Raw genomic sequence first — 12329 nt, forward strand, 5'->3', positions numbered from 1 at the left:
AGAGAACTGGACTGAGCTCCTAAGGTCCAGTTGAAGAGCAGGAGGGAGAAAATGAGCAAGGAAGTCAGGACTGCGAGGGGTTGGTCCACCCATGAGAGAGTGCAAAATTCTTCGGTGCAAACACGCCTCTACCCTTCTTTGTCTTATTTTGAAGAGAGCTTGGGGGAATCAACAGGTTCAGAAGAAGAAGTTTTGGAGGGAGAAATCGCAGCGCTACAGTGGGAATGATGCAGGGCCCGTTTAAAAGAAAAGACAAAAGGGACCTCTGGGGAGCAGGACAAGCCCCCTCCCTATCCTCTTTCTGACCAGTTCAGGACCTCTCCAGCCCCTCCCACTTGGTTGGGCTCAGAGGAGGCTCTACTAAGAGGAGGCTCCCCATGGAGGCTTTAAGTGGTGCCCAATGATTGCCCCTGTTATAAAAATTCCTGACCCTAACAATCCAGGACAGGGTTGCCAGTCCTTTGATTTGTCAAACATATGTTGCAGCTTGTTTGGATTCACTTCAGCCTAAGTTTTCCTTCTTCCCTAGTGTCCTCGTTTATATTGGATGATATACTTCTCGTAGCACCAGCAAACGAGGATTAATGTTTGCAGAGTTACAGACCCTTCTGGAGGGACATGGGTTCATTTTGGCTCCAGAGAAGGTGCAGATGCAGCCCCCCCCCCCATTCCTATCTGGGCTTTTAAATCCAATTCATCTCATCGGGCTTCAGCCTCAGAGGCTGCAGCTGGATTGCTCCCATTTGCAGACCCTCCATGACTGGCAGAGATTATTGGGAGATGTTCAGTGGATCTGTTCCTCCATTTCCATTCCTACGGGAGCTCTTAATCCCCTTTATGACATGCTGCCTGGGGACCCTTCCCCTTCCTCCCCCAGGGTCATGACTCCAGCGGCAAAAGAAGCCCTATATGCCTTGCTTAATGCTCTTGAGTGAGCACATCTCTGCCGCCTCGATTATGCCTGCCCTTTTTATTTCATGGTCTTTTCCTCACAATTTTCTCCTACTGGTGTTTTTTGGCAAGGGGGACCCATTTATTGGCTACATTTACCCGCTTCCCCTAAGAAGGTGGTGACTCTGTATTATGAAATGGTGCTGCAGCTCCTATGGAAGGCATATAATTTTAGTTTACAAGTTTTTGGCAGGATCCCCAAAAAATTTCTAATCCCTTATGAAAAAGAGGAAATAACAAGGCTACAGAGGGTTCAAGATGTATGGACCTTGTTCATTGCCACCACTGGAGCCATTTTTGATAACCATTATCCTGATTCCCATTTAATTTCCTTTTTTAAGAATCATCCTGTTATCTTTCCAAAACTTATTAAAAACTTCCCCCTTAAGGGAGTGCACTCAGTGTTCACTGACGGTTCTTCCAAGGGCTATGCAGTGGTAGTCTCTGATTCAATTAAAGAAAAGCAGCCCCTAGGTCCAATTTCTGCCAAAGCTGCAGAACTCACTGCCTACCTTATGGCCTTTTCTCTTTTCAAGGATCAACCTATCAACTTGTATACTGATAGTATGTATGTGGCAAGAATTGTCGGGCCATTGGAAACCTTGCCATACATATTACCTACCTCTCAGGTTTTCCACCTTTTGGTTCAGCTGCAAAGTCTTATATGCCAAAGAGTGTTTCCTGCCTTTGTTGGCCACATTCGGGCCCATACTCATCAGCCAGGGCCCTTGGCAGAGGGAAATAAGCTCGCTGATTCCCTCACCGCCCAATGGCGTTGTTCCTTTCTGAGGAACAACGAGCCCGTCATCTTCATGAAAAGTATCATTTAAATGCCTCTTCTCTAAATTTTCACTCTGGCTGTTCTCTAGCCACAGCTACTCAAATCACGTCCCAATGTCCAGCTTGTGCCCCATTTCATAATGCCCCCAAGGAGGGTGTTAATCCTCGAGGCCTCCGTCCTAACCACATTTGGCAGATGGATGTTACCCATTTGACCCAAGCTGTCAGACTTAAATTTTTACATGTCTCTATAGACAGTTATTCCTAGGTAATTTATGCATCCCTACATTCAGGGGAAAAGATTAAGGAAATTGTTGCCCATTGCCTACAGGCTTTTGCCTATATGGGCATCCCAGACTTTCTCAAAACAAACAACAGACCATCTTATACCAGCCAACGGTTTGCAAAATTTTGCCAAGAACAATAAATTACACATACCTTTGGAATTCCACATAATCCCAGAGAACAGGCCATAGTGGAGTGCACTCATGCTACTCTTAAACAGTTTTTTTTTTTTTGTAAAATAAAGAAGGGGGAGTATATCACCTTCCCAAATACCCAATTATCTACAATTTTATACATTTTAAATTTTTAACAGTAGATAAACAAGGTCTATGAGCAATGGAAAGACATTGGCAGAAATCCTCCCAATCTCTGGGCTGGGTTATATGGAAGGATAGTATCACAGGACAATGGCAATCACCCATACCCAAGCTGGCTAGGGTGAGGGGAGCCATTTGTGTCTTCCCTCCAGGAACCAAAAATACCCATCTGGGTGCCAGAGCGGAATGTTCAGCCAGTGGAGTCGGTCCCTAATGGCCCTGATAATATGGGTTCAAGTGAAGAACATCGAGGGAGCCCTGAGATGGGCACTGGTGAGGAATCCACCCATACTGATACCAGTATATAAAATAAGCTCTGTTTTTCCATCCTTTTACTCTACCATTATACCTTGGGAGTTCTTTCAGCGAATACAGCATTAGAAAGATCCTCTCTGGGTAATTTAATGTTTGATATATCCCATGTCCTCTGCTTCCGGAGGATTAGCAATATTTCAGCTATGCCTAGTGTCTCCCTTTCTGGACCATGTGTGGTCCTTAGTAATTATTCTCTGGGAGACTTTTCTTCTAATTCTTCTGGACATCCTTGTTTTGGATTGAGAGATATCTTTTACCCAATAAATTTTAAAAGAAATGTTTCTGGACTTCATACCCCTCCGATACCAGCTCCCTTATGTTGGAAGATACCACAATCCTGCAGATTATACTTACCATTGCCTTGGGGAAATTGTGTTCCAAAGGAACCATGGAAATTGGAGGGAGATAAATATTTATGGTGGTTTGGTCACCGACCTACCTTTAAAAACTCCTTGGAAGGGGCCTTTGATTATTCCTATAGAAACCCAAATATGGCAGGGGTTTCACCTACGTTCGCAGGCATGTTTCTCTGTGGCTCTCGTGCATGTACAGATATTAGGTCTTTAGCCATTCAAAGGGGCTTGGCCTTCAATGCTACAGCCTGATAGAACACATCGGACATCTTTGAAATCTCCTTCCAGGCTAATTATGCAGCGGGAATGAATTTCTCTATTGTCAGCCTAGCTTGTGTTCTACCTCCCTTTATGTTTGTCTCCTTTAATGGGTCAGTCGGAGAGGATGGTGTCCTTAATTGTTCTTCAAGCTCCTGCTTTTTGAGCAATTGCTGGTCCCCGAAGGAAGAGTCCCTGCTGTTGGTGAGAATTCCTGCCCTGGTTCCCCTGGTGGTAGAAAACCCACATGATGGACGAGAGCTTATCTTATATAGAGAAAGAAGAGACTTTGGGATCACCGCCACAGTCATCACAGCTATTGCCATATCAGCCACAGCCACCACCATTGAAGGAATCACCGTGTCCCAGAGTACAGCTACTGCAGAGACTGTTAACACTCTTGCTGCCCATGTTACCCAGGCCTTAGAAACTCAAAATACCATTAACTCACACATTCAATTGGGGATGTTAAATTTAAATCAGCAAACGGCCTTATTTCAGGAACAGATTAATGTGTTGTGGATGGTGCAACAAGCTTCTCATTTTTTCATTTCTCATGTTCTCATTTTTATCATTCTGCCTGTGTGACCCTTATGGAAGTGAAAAATATGTCCTTTGAGGTGAAACGCCTTAAAAACTTTATACACTCTTTGGTACATCAAATTATTGCAATTAATGAAACTTGTGTTAAACCTGTATCTGCTGAGGGATGGTGGAATACCATGGCCCAGATTGGGGGTTGGGCACAGCGATGGGGAGGTGCCTTATCCCTGGGGATCTTGGGATTAGTAGGGGTGGCAGTAGGCCTGCTCCTCTTAAAACGAGTCCTAAACATCTTCACCCTGACTGAGCTTTTTCACCATCAGGTGTTACTCAGTCTGGCATGACTCTCCCGGAAGTCATGAGGTGTGGCTGTAGATGCTGAAAAAAATGAGGGTCTCCAAGGATGGGCAACCTGTGGGGAGACCCCCCACCTAAGACAGGGCATGGGGGGGCCTATGACGGGTAAGGGAAGGTACTTCCCTCACAGGACCTAAGACAGGATACCTCATTATAAAATAAAGTAGGGGGAATTGTGAAAACTTCAGCCCCGAGTTATGAAATCCCTGCCCCCATTTGAGGTGCTTATCTGCAAAGAAAACATAATAAATTCCCTCTGCTTCTGGAGTGGGGGATGGAAGGAATTTTGAGTGCATGGTGACTGTTCCTTGATCCCTGCCAGGGTCAGGTTACAGTCCCTTTGCAGCCCCTTCTTCATTTGGTGCCATGGTATAAAAGCCAGCCCCAGCAGGACAATAAAAAAGCTGTTCCACCTCAACCGCGTGCTCTGTGCATTCATTCAATCCGGACACCTTCCGCAGAGTTTCTTGGTTCCAGCCCGCACTGTCATGGCATACAAATATTATAAAGAGAAATAGTATATTCAATATAACAAATATTTTGAACTTGTAGTAATATACAAGTATTTACACCATTGTAAGTTGCTTATGAATAACAGCTCAAAAGTATTCACTCTATTACTATTATTTTAGTGTAAATTCAAACTAATTTTCCTATTACCCCATCCAATTTCTCCCCTTTAAAAAAACAGATCCCTGAGCCTACAAAATTTCTACCTCAACCCCCAAACCCTATACCAGTTATAATCAACCCCTAATTGATATCCCTAACCCTGAGGAAAAACTTTGTTGGGAGAGAGAACATCATCTTCTAGAATTACTTCCAGCTGTCATGGGGGTGATGTTCTTTCTATGGGATCCTGTAATAGTAAAATGATAGTTAAGTGGTGTAGGACAAATGTCTATATTCTGTCAATTATATTTTAAATAAATGTTGATTGGTCAGTAGCCAGGCAGGAAGTATAGGCGGAACAACAAGACAGAATGTAGAGGTGGGTCAATGAGAACAGCAGAATTCTGGGAAGAAGGAAGCACATTGATCTGCAGTTGTGATGTTGCAACAGAACAAGCAAGATGTGACTGCCTTGCTGAAAAAGGTACTGAGCTATGTGGCTAATACAGATAAGCATAAGGGGCTAAGATAAGCTGTAGAAGTTAATAAGAAGCCTGAGCTAAAGGGCCAATTAGTTTATAACTTACGTAGAACTCTGTGTGATTTCTTTGGGACTTAACTACTGTGGGAACCTGGCAGGACAGAAAAACTCAGACAACATTTGGTACCCATATGGACACCTGTATCCACATAAATTACTTGGGAAGTAATTCTAGATGAAAATAATAGATTTAAGCATGGCTTATTGATAGCAGCACTTTCACAGGTGGGCTCTGCTTGCTAGAGGCACGTGCTCTCATTTAAAAGAGGATTCCTGACTAAGATTTAGCTGCAAAACCTTGAAGCTCTTTTAAGAGGTCCTGCCAAGAAACACTTAAAGAGTGTTGATGAAAAGCTGATCACATGATTTTTGGTTACAGTTGTAGCAGGAAAAAAAAGTCACACCATTTTAAAATGCTGGCTTTCTGGGCCATCCTGCCAGGGCAAACTGACTCTTTCAGGCAGAATGTCTGGCTACAGAACATTCGAATGTGGTTTGTGAGCACATTGCTTCAGCTTTCTTGCTGGCAGGGACTTTGAAACACCATCAAGTTGTGGCAATAATCATGGCTACAGCAGATACCTCTACCAAAAGGCTGGAATCTCAGAAAGCTAAGGAATTGGCTGGATCCAGCCATCAAAGCCATGGCTTTAATCCTACCCAAATTGCTTAGCAAATTAAAGACTCATGTGGTCAGAAAAAGAGAGAGATGTACAGTAAAGAGAGATTGAAAGATGAAGAAAACCTCTAAATGTTTTACAGTGTGTTAAAAATTTATGCAAGCTTGGGAGACTGAATAAAAAGGTTAAAGTCTTCTTGGCCACCTGGGAACCCCTCTAGAGTCAAGTCCCTGCCAACCCTAGAATGGCTCCCTAAATTAAGATATATAATTCCTTGTTCCCATATCCACCCTTCCTATATCCCAACCATCCTATTCCCCCAAGCTCTTCCCATCCTCCACTTCACACTTTTCTCTCCCCATCTGCCCATCCCCCCATTCCACCCCACCCCCAAGTTCTCATTTTTTTGTCCTGCAATCTTGTCTACTTCCAATATCCAGGAGGATAACTATGTTTTTCTTTGGATTCACCTTTTTATTTAGCTTCTCTAGGATTTTTTATGAATTACAGGCTCGATGTCCTTTATTTATGGCTAGAAACCAATTATGAGTGAGTACATCCCATCTTCATCTTTTTGGGCCCGGGTTAGCTCACTCAGGATGGTGTTTTCTATTTCCATCCATTTGCATGCAAAATTCAAGATATCATTGTTTTTTACCGCCGAGTAGTACTCTAATATGAATATATTTCACACTTTCTTCATCCATTCTTCCACTGAAGGGCATCTAGGTTGTTTCCTGGTTCTGGCTATTACAAATAATGCTGCTATAAACATAGTTGAACAAATGCTTTTGTAGTATGATTGGGCATCTCTTGGGTAAATTCCCAAGAGTGGGATTGCTGGGTTCTGGGGTAGGTTGATCCCAAATTTCCTGAGAAACCTCCACACTGCTTTCCAAAGCGGTTGCACAATTTTGCATTCCCACCAGCAATGGATGAGTGTATCCCTTACTCCACAACCTCTCCAGCAAAGGCTATCATTGGTGTTTTTGATTTTAGCCAATCTGACAGGTATAAGATGGTATCTCAACGTTGTTTTGATTTGCATTTCCCTGATTGCTAAGGAGGTTGAGCATGCCCTTGTCTTTTGGCCATTCGAACTTCTTCTGTTGAGAATTCTCTGTTCAGTTCAGTGCCCCATTTTTTAATTGGGTTAATTAGCATTTGGGCAGCTGAGAAGAGGGTGCCAGAAATGTCCAGATCCTGTTGCCATACTCATGAATATCTTGCATATCACCATAGAACCTTCACCTAGCGTTGGATGGAGAAGATGACAGAGCCCCACATAGGAGCACCGGACTGAGCTCCCAAGGTCCTTATGAGGAGCAAAAAGAGGGAGATCATGACCAAGGAAGTCAGGACCGTGAGAGGTGCGTTCACCCATTGAGACGGTGGGACAGATCTAACGGGAGACCACCAAGTCCAGTTGCAATGGGACTGATGGAACAGGGGACCGAACCGGACTCTCTGAATGTGGCTGACAGTGGAGGAGGACTGAGAAACCAAGGACAATGGCGATGAGCTTGAACTCTACAGCATGGAAGGGCTCACTGTGAGCCTTGTCAGCTTGGTTGCTCACCTTCCTGGACTTAGGGGGAGTTGGGAGGACCTTGGACTTAACATAGTAAAGGGAACCCTGATGGCTCTTTGGCTTAGAGAGGGAGGGAGTGGGGGTATTAGTGGAAGGGAGGGGAGGGAAGGGGAAGGAGGAGGGGAGGAGATGGAAATCTTTAATTAAAAAATGAGAAAAAAATGAAAAAAAAAAGTTAAAGTCCTTAAAATAAAAAAATGGAGTATTTGAATGTGGTGGTACACACCCTTAATCCCAATACTTGTAAAACAGAGACAGGCAGACATCTGTGACTTCAAGGTATGGTGGCACATGCCTTTAATCCCAATGCTTGGGAGGCAGAGGCAGATAGATCTCTGTGAATTCAAGGTGTGCTGTCACACACCTTCAATCCCCATACTTGTAAGGCAGAAGCAGGCATATCTCTGTGAGTTCATGGACAGCCTGGTCTACAGAGGGAGCTCCAGAACAGTTGAAGATACACAGAAAACCTGACTCAAAAAGCCAAAAGTTAAAAATAATTGAAAAGAAATAGAGGCTTACATAAAGCCACATAAAAGATGGAAAACACACAGAGAGTCTGGATACTGTATGTTATTATGTTCTATTTGAATTGCTTGAATGCTGAGGAAGGAACAACAGCTGCTAAAAGATATTTGTTTATAAATGCAGCTGAATTAATCCAAAATATGTACTTTGGGAGAATGGGGACCATGGAGAGGGTGGAAGGGGAGGGGAGAGGCAGTTAGAAGGACATAGAAAAATGTAGAACTCAATATAATCAATAAAAATATATAAAATAAAAGAAATGGGTTAATTTAGGTTATAATAACTAGCTAGGAAGACACTAGAGTCATTGTCCAAACACGGTTGCAATTAATATAGTTTCAGTGTGCTTATTTTGGGTCTGGGAAGACAGAGAATGAATAAGTAGCTGCCATATTCAAGTCTTTAATTAGTCATTCTTTTAATAGCTAGTGCAGTAATTGCCAAGCTAATATTTATTCACATAAATATGTTCATAGTTCTACATAACCAACATTGTGGAAGGAGAAAAGTCACTCCAACAAATTGTTCTTTGACCTCCATGAGCACAATTGCATAAATCTGTCTAGAATAAACACACACATTCATACACACACACACATAGAAATAGGAAAAAAATTAATAATGTACTAAAGCAACTACTAGAATAACTTAATGTAAAAGACCTACAACATTAAAAAAACTACTGAAAAAATGGATCAAAAGAGAATTTAATATTTGTGTAACAAAAGACTTTTCATAATTTTAACATTTTCATTGGTAATTGGCCAAAACTGTCAATATCCAAATTTAATGGGTAAGTTTTGGATAGCGAATTGTGAGATACTTTCTGATTTATATGTATGTTGTACATTCATGCTTGTTATTTAGAACTAAAAGTAAATCAGCTGTTATGACATTAATTGTTAAAGATATAAATAAATCCTTGTTATTAAGTGAAAGAGGTCAATATGAAAATGCTTCATGGTATATTATTATAACTACATAACATTTTGGAAATGAAAGAATAAATATAATAGAAAAAATCAATAGTCATCAGTGGTTGAGGAATGAATAAACAATTAGAGCAGTGGGAACTTTTATGTAAATAGTATTCCTTTGTGTGACACAATTACAAACATGTAATACTTTCAGAACTATAGACCTGTATGACACAAATACACTTAATATCAGACTATTGATTATAGAAAGTGCTTGACTTTTAGTAGGGACTAGTGAACAAATATCCCTCAGACAGAGCAACAATGAGAGGCTAAATTAATCAACTAAAGTGTAGTTTATTTAATCAGTGGGTTTATTGAGGTAACGTACCACAACATTGGTAAGGAGTTACTTTTAAGAGTATGAGTGACACAAAGGCAACTGAATCACCTGCGCCACAATATTCAATGATTACAAAAGATGTACTCCTGGAACCTACTGAATAATTTAAAGAAGCAGGACTCAACCCTTGAATTATGTCTCCTTTGGGATGTCTAATAACCTTTTCACAGGGGTCACCTAAGATCATTGGAAAACAGATATTTACATGATATTTTATAACAGTAGCAAATATACAGTTATAAAGTAGCAAGAAAAACAATTTTATGACTGAAGGTCACCACAACATGAAGAAATATATTAAAGGGTCACAACATTAGGAAGGCTGAGAACCACTTATTTAAATAAAGTTTAGTCTGTTAGAGTTCAGTCAGTCTCACAAAAATTCTTTCTGCCCAGAAATTGTTACTGGTCATGCAACCTTTGCAAGTTTCAAGAGACTCCTAAGACATATTTTTTACTGATTCATTTATATAACATTTACTTCCTGAGTCTTAAAGAGCCTTTCTCTTGGAGGGAAAGTTTCAATTCCTAGGAAATAGTTACAAAAATATTGACATTTATCAATAATATTTTTATTAGTAATAACTGATAGATAATACAAATACAAAATATAAATGCAAAAGCATAGGTACATAGTTTATATGTACAATATTGATAATTCTTTGATTTTTTGCTTATATTCATAAAATTAATACTGCCATAAATAAGTAATGTGATTTCAAAATAAAATGGGTAATGTGCATTGAAAAATAATGCATTAAAGACTTTAATTCTATCCTAATTATCTTAATCTAGAGTTTTATAAGATGATTCAATATGTATATTTAGGATGTTGTTGCAGACAAATGAAGCAACTCCAATGCCAAGAACAACCACAGGGCCATGTAAGGAATTTTACTTCTCTCAATCAAACACTTCCTGTTTCTATCAAATTTATGCCTAAAACAACTTTAGATTGTTTACAAGAGAGTCATGAGTATATAACCAGCAATAACAAAAGGCATGTTCTCAGAAGAAAATTAGGACTATTTACCATTTGTTATTTTTTTGGATGCTCAGAATCTAAAACATTGTTCTAAAATATAATACCTAAATATGTCTAACACTATTACTTTTTAAATTTAACTTATTGGCAAAAGAAAAAGAATAATTTATTATATAAACAAAATATAATCTCCTTAGATGTTAAAAGATTGTTATAGTTTATTGCTGAATAGTATTCTGTTGTAAGCTTGTAACACAGGTTGTTATTCTTTGGATTGCTAATGAGCAGCTTGATTATTTCTAGGCTGAATTTTTTATGAACAAAGAACCTATGAGTATATATGTCTTCCTTTGGTGAGTTAAGTCTAAAAAGTAAAAATAAAAAGACATAAAACACTACATGTTGTATAATCATTATTTAAAACCAGAAAAGAACAAAAATCATATTACAAGGATCAGATAAGTAAAGGATTAATAATCTATAATGCAAAGACATACAATAAAATACATGGCAATACTGATAGAAATGTTCTATTTATGCATTTATTTCTTCTTAGGTGAATATAATAATTTGTCAAAGTTCATCAAATCCAGTAGTGAAGTATACTATATGTACTTCTTTCTTAATAAAACCAAAGAAAAATTTCAATTATTGATTTTAAATCCTATTGTAGTCTCAGTCTATGAATTATCATATATATAATTTACATAATTTCTTTCATGTAGATGCCAGATCTTTTATTATACAAAGAAATGTTGATTTCTCCTCTTCTTCATTGCTTTCATAGCCAGCTCCCTTTCAACTAATTTTTTGCCAATTGAGATTAGGAAGTAACATGTTTGCTGAGTCATATACTTCTTTATATTCTTTCCTTTAACTACAGAATGATGCAGCTGAAGCTTTGAAAATAGTTTTTATAATGACTAAATTCTAAGTCAAAGATTATTCTAATTTCCAGTCTCCATCTGGTGGAACTGAAGGGGGATGATTTTATTCTTTCAAGTGTAGAATGTTTATGACTATATTCTTAGTGCCCATCATTGTGCTTGTCATAATAGGCATTCCATAAATATTTATTGACTGAAAAATACCACTGAATGCTTCATTTTGTTTTAAAGTGTGCTGTTGAAAAAAAGAGACTTAAAACAAAACTGCTTTAAGTATAATACAATCCATAATCACAGATGACTATACACTTTAGAAACTGGAGTACATGGCGAAGGTCTCTATCCAAACATACTCCTCAGAATTAACCCAGTAGCTAAAGGTTCATAACTGATTTTCACTCTGTGACTTGACCATGACCAATAGAATTGATCTCACATAAAGTTATACTCTTTCTAAAGTAGCAACTTGCATCAAATGACTAATTACTGACCAGTATGAGAAGGGAATACTCTACCACTTTGCCTTGATTCAGGTCAATTATGGAGGAAAATATTGGCACAATAAATTCTTGTGAGATAGCCTGCAGTGAACACCTTGATTAGAATCCCACAACTATTCAAATCTTCTTGTTCATTTGTCTTGTTTTATTCCCTTTAAAATGATTCACTTAAAATCATTTTCTAGCAAAAAAAAAATGTATGTGTAGCTACTAGTCTTCCTGGGAATCCTGACTTAAGTAAGTTAATATTAAAATAACCACAACAAATGTCTTATACATGAAATTTTAGAGTTGCATTATTTACTATTTAAATTTTTTTAAAGAGGATCTTGTTTACAGAAATTGGTAGGCTAATGGCCACTTGTATGCTGCAGTTGTTAAAATGTTTACTGTGACAAACTGGAAATAGTCTAAGATGAAGAAGAATATAATACACTCTATTTTTTATCTTTGTGAGCTTGGAAGAGACTAGCAAGAGGAATAAGCATAAGGAATGTGGAATTGGACAAGATTTTGTGCATATTATGACACTGTCAAAACTTAATTGAAGATTAATGACAAAAATCACTAGGTTAATGACAAATGG

The sequence above is a fragment of the Arvicola amphibius genome, chromosome X (assembly GCF_903992535.2).
Source record: "Arvicola amphibius chromosome X, mArvAmp1.2, whole genome shotgun sequence".
NCBI lineage: Eukaryota > Metazoa > Chordata > Mammalia > Rodentia > Cricetidae > Arvicola > Arvicola amphibius.